General features: G+C 46.6%; 2 pseudogenes; both read left to right on the top strand.

The window, feature by feature from the left end:
- Window positions 1–2,622: 2,622 nt before the first annotated feature.
- LOC125507272 lies at window positions 2,623–3,211 on the top strand (annotated as a pseudogene).
- Window positions 3,212–3,913: 702 nt separating this feature from the next.
- LOC125507271 lies at window positions 3,914–5,540 on the top strand (annotated as a pseudogene).

Below are 5,540 nucleotides of genomic sequence, written 5' to 3'. Positions count from 1 at the left end.
TCAACACACGTACGGAACGGATGACGTCTCCTCCTTTCTTGATCCAGCAAGGGGGGAAGAGAGGTTGATGAAGATCCAGCAGCACGACGGCGTGGTGGTGGATGCAGGGCGTCACAGTAGCAGGGCTTCGCCTATACTACGAGAGAGAGACGTAACGGGGAGAGAGGAAGCACCAAAGGCTGAGGTATGAAATCCCTCCTCTCCCCCACTATATATAGGAGGGCCAAGGGGGGATGGTGCGCCAGCCCAGGAGATCTAATCTCCTTGGTGCGGCGGCCAGGGGAGGTTTCCCTCCCCCCCAAGGCACTCAGGGGTGCCTTCCACTAGTGGGACTCCTCCCATATGGAAACCCTAGGCGCATGGGCCTATAGGGGCTGGTGCCCTTGGCCCATACAGGCCAAGGCGCACCCCCTACAGCCCATGTGGCCCCCCGGGACAGGTGGCCCCACCCGGTGGGCCCCCGGGACCCCTCCGGTGGTCCCGGTACAATACCGATAACCCCGAAACTTGTCCCGATGGCCGAAACAGCACTTCCTATATATAATCTTTACCTCCGGACCATTCCGGAACTCCTCGTGACGTCCGGGATCTCATCCGGGACTCCGAACAACATTCGGGTTACTGCATATACATATCTTCACAACCCTAGCGTCACCGAACCTTAAGTGTGTAGACCTACGGGTTCGGGAGACATGCAGACATGACCGGACGACTCTCCGGTCAATAACCAACAGCGGGATCTGGATACCCATGATGGCTCCCACATGCTCCACGATGATCTCATCGGATGAACCACGATGTCGAGGATTAATCAACCCCGTATACAATTCCCTTTGTCAATCGGTATGTTACTTGCCCGAGACTCGATCGTTGGTATCCCAATACCTTGTTCAGTCTCGTTACCGGTAAGTCACTTTACTCGTACCGTAATGCATGATCCCGTGATCAACCACTTGGTCACCTTGAGCTCATAATGATGATGTATTACTGAGTGGGCCCAGTGATACCTCTCCGTTATATGGAGTGACAAATCCCAGTCTCGATCCGTGTCAACCCAACAGACACTTTCGGAGATACCTGTAGTGCACCTTTATAGTCACCCAGTTACGTTGTGACGTTTGATACACCCAAAGCACTCCTACGGTATCCGGGAGTTACACGATCTCATGGTTAAAGGAAAAGATACTTGACATTGGAAAAGCTCTAGCAAACGAACTACACGATCTTTGTGCTATGCTTAAGATTAGGTCTTGTCCATCACATCATTCTCCTAATGATGTGATCCCGTTATCAATGACATCCAATGTCCATAGCCAGGAAATCATGACTATCTGTTGATCAACGAGCTAGTCAACTAGAGGCTTATTAGGGACATATTATGGTCTATGTATTCACACGTGTATTACGATTTCCGGATAATACAGTTATAGCATGAATAATGACAATTATCATGAACAAAGAAATATAATAATAACGCTTTTATTATTGCCTCTAGGGCATATTTCCAACAACCGGTACATCCAAACAACGACAGGGTGGTGTGGGGAGGCGCAGCCGGTCCTTGGACAGACACCTAGTCGGCGGGGCGGTGTGGGTGGACGTCCCGGTTCCTCCGACCGACGGCGGTGTGGGGTGGTGGTGGGATGAGGCAGGGATGAACACGAACTTAAAGGCGCCCTTAAACTTCAGCGGTTGCATCATATCAAAGTTTTTTTATTTAAAACGAAACTTTATTCATTAGACATAATTAGTACATCGAATTACAATTTCATTTAAAGGCTCCATAAAACCAATTCGAAGTTAAAGAAAATCTAGCTAATCTAGCAAGTTCATGTGTTACTTTATTTGCGTCTAGCTCTATTACAATCTTTGAATCTAGTCATGATAAAATCACATGCATAGTGAAAAGCAGTCATCGAAAATTGCCGCCGCCGAACCCGTAGATTGTCCTCCGTCCTGCATGGTCTCAATCACATCCAGATTATCTGAGTTGATGATTAATCGATTGCATCCCGCTCTTTGCGCTAATGTTAGTTCAAATTTGAGAGCTAAAGCTTCTACCATCAGAACATTCATGCAATGGTCGATCTTTTCATTTCCTCCTGCAATAAAACTACCTTTGTCGTCTGGTAAGATTGCCCCCATCCTACCCTTCAGCATATGATAGTCAAAAGATGCGTCAACATTGAGTTTCACGAAACCCCTAGAGGACAATACAAACCTTCCTTTTTTATGGACGCCTTTAAAGATGTGCACGATATCAAAGTTTACTGGAAGATCTTCGCTCCGTAGGTGGAGGGTTTTTTGTGGAGATTATGTAGTATCACGTAAAAAATTTACGCGTATAGGAACCGTTGGAGAGCTTTTTTTTATTCAATCTTTAAACCACAATTATTTTACATACTTTCATCTTTAAATCGTACTCCCTTCGTTCCATAATGTAAAACGTTTAGGCTATTTTACGGTTATGAAACCATTGGAGATGCTCTTTGTATAGGTTTCAACCAAGAAAAGAGTTTGTATCGGTTCCGATTTCAACGACCCGTCTGTATCAACAGTGCTTCTGCCGGCGTTCGTCCAAGATGAAAATCCGTTGCCGGACGCCGCTCGACATCGACAGCCATGGCCTCGCAGCTAGAGCCACCTTCTGCGTCGCTGGCGCCGGCGAAGTATGGCCCGGCGGCTACCACCACCGCCATCACCGCTATAGCTGATGATCTCCTCCGCGAGATCTTCCTCCGTCTCCCTTCCCTACCGAGCCTCGTCCGCGCCGCCCTCGCCTGCCGCACCTTCCTCCGCGCCGTCCGTTCGTCCTCCGCCGCTTCCAGGCGCCCCCCCCCCCCCCCCCCCCCCCCCCCCCCCCCCCCCCCCCCCCCCCGAAATCCTTGGATTCTTCGACGACCCTTGGCCATGGCATAAACCATGCATGCCTGCCTACCTTCCTCCCCCTCCGCAGCCGCTCCGACCCGGACCCACGGCCGCCGTCCGGGGCGCCGATTTCCACCTCACCCGCCTCCCGGAAGACAGTGGCAACCCAGGGTGGGAGATCAGAGACTGCCGCTGCGGCTACGTCGTCCTCCAGAACACGCGCACCAAGCAGATCGCTGCCTACAACCCTCTCACGCAGGCGCTGGCGAAAACATATAATAGAACACCTGCATCCAAGTCCTCCTTATCTAGCCATCTATTTTGTGCATCGCAATTCGTGTAAACACATTTCTTTTTTTTGTTTCTCTCGCATAAAACATGTTTTGAAGTTTAAACCTTTGCAGCGTGGCAAAGTTTTCTATCTAGAATCTAGGATAAATCTTCAGATTTTTTGGTCAAATATAAATATATAAATTATGATTTTCTACATTAAAAAATCATATTTTGTATATTTATATTTGATAAAAAATTCTGAAAGATTTATCCTATATTCTAGATATAAAGCTTTGTCACGTTACGAAGGTTTGAACTTCAAGACATGTTTTATGTGAGAGAAGCAAAAAAGAGAAAATTTCATATAGCAAGTTAGTTGTGTTGCACATATCTTAAAGCAATATTGGACAGGCAGGATAGCAGGGCCCGGGTGCAGATGTTCTAAAAATCCACGTCCCAGGCGCTGGACATCTTCTCGGGTCCGCCTCGAGAGACCTGCCATCCCCGCTTCCTTCGTTTCCGCATCATCTTCTCCGCCGGAGAGGACTAGAGGTCATTCCATGTGGTCTATGTCCATCGCCCGCAAGGGGGGCGCGCACGAGTTCGCCTCTCTGTCTTCTCATCAGACAGCAGGGAGTGGCAGGGTTTCTCATGGGTAGAATTGTTGACGGCGCAACCCGGGGAGGACGGAGGCGACAACAATGCCTACTTTGCTACACTTGTGAATCAACATGATAGGTTATCATGTAGGTATATCAGAAACCAATTGTAAACGGTCGTGCTCAACACTGCAACGCCGCAATTACGTTGAATTGATGTGCCGCCACCCTTGAAAGACATAGACCCTACACAAGTTGAACTTGGTTGGACCAAGGATGGGAATGTCTGCTTGGCTTGCATAGATGACGTCTATGCAGACAAAGGAACGCTTGCTGTTTGGCTGTGGAGCGCCGACGGTGACGGTGTTAACAAATGGATGCCGCACAAGGTTTTCCTGCTGAACACGTTGATCAATGCCACTATGTGTTCAAAAGACCATGACGTTACGGTGGAGGTTGTGGCGGTCATCGATGGGTTTGTGTTCCTGACTATTGATTATGATAGGTACACTGAGTGCCTCATATCCTTCTGCTCGGAAACAGAGAATGTAAACAAGCTCTTCAATCATACACGGGACCACAATATCCACCCCTACATCATGGCATGGCCTCCTTCTTTGGTAGGAAACAAGGTGAGCTCTCCCTTGCTTGAACATGCTGGTCAAATTTCTCCAGACGTTTGGTCCATATATATTGTATGCATTTAAGTTACTTGAAAGGAATATGATGGATGTTGTATATATAGCTATGAAAATCTGCCATCAGTTTCACATTTTGCAATTCTGGTCAACTGTTATTGAGTTAGGTTACACAGCAATGGCTTCATGCTGAGTCCAGTTACAATAGCACCAGCAGTAAATCATACGTGCTATGCTCAATTGCAGATTGTATACACTATTTTAGCTTTTTCCATGTGGTTTGTGCAGCTTTTGTGATATCTGCATTAATAGTATCTTAGGCTAGGAATTTCTCTTCACTAAAATGTTGTCTACACAATGCTTTGTAATCTTGACCATTATAGGGTGTTGGTTTGACAAGTATACTATTTCACTTCCCTTGCTTTTGGTCATTGCTAAATAAATCTGTCTTGTACCATTTTCTATAAATATCTATCTTGTACTGTACCTTTTTTATATATAAAGATCTATTTCATAGCATCGGAGTCTATAACCTTTGCACGATTTGTCTATACAAACACTTGAATCCTTACTTACACGGAAATCATTTTATACCTCAGGAGGATTTAGAAACCAAAGTTACCGGAGACAATTTGGTGGATGATGGTCCTGTGGTCACAGAAGAAACTCCCTCTGTTCTTGTCACCGCATTCGATCATATAAGGAAGCTCTGATTAATGGCATTGGGGCAAAAGTTGCAGAGATAGAGGCATTTCTACTATCTATATATCGAGGGCGAGAAGAAGTCTCTAGCTAGCTGCAGAATAGAAAACTGCAAGAGGTTGTATCTTAAGGATAAGTGACGGCATTGATGGCTACAGGAGAAGGGCAGAAAGAGAGACGCGATGATAAGTTGAACCAACCTCTTTGGAATGACGATGGTGTATTTCTTCTGATGAGATGCGCTCATGTTTATATGTGCTGATACTTCAGTTTTTGGACGGTGTGGAGATAACATCATCTGCTAGTTTCAAATACTTGTAGGATATAAGCTATGGGTAATGTGTGGATATAACATCAGTATGACTATTTGGCAAGAGACCAAATCATGAGCCTCTTATCTTCCCGGAGGATGCTATTTCACTGTGCATCACCGAGTTGAGTGTTGAGAACCCCTTTGCTT

Source organism: Triticum urartu, chromosome 5 (assembly GCF_003073215.2).
Source record: "Triticum urartu cultivar G1812 chromosome 5, Tu2.1, whole genome shotgun sequence".
Taxonomy (NCBI): domain Eukaryota; kingdom Viridiplantae; phylum Streptophyta; class Magnoliopsida; order Poales; family Poaceae; genus Triticum; species Triticum urartu.
The sequence above is the reverse complement of the archived record's forward strand: the minus strand, read 5'-3'. Positions and strand labels throughout refer to the sequence as shown.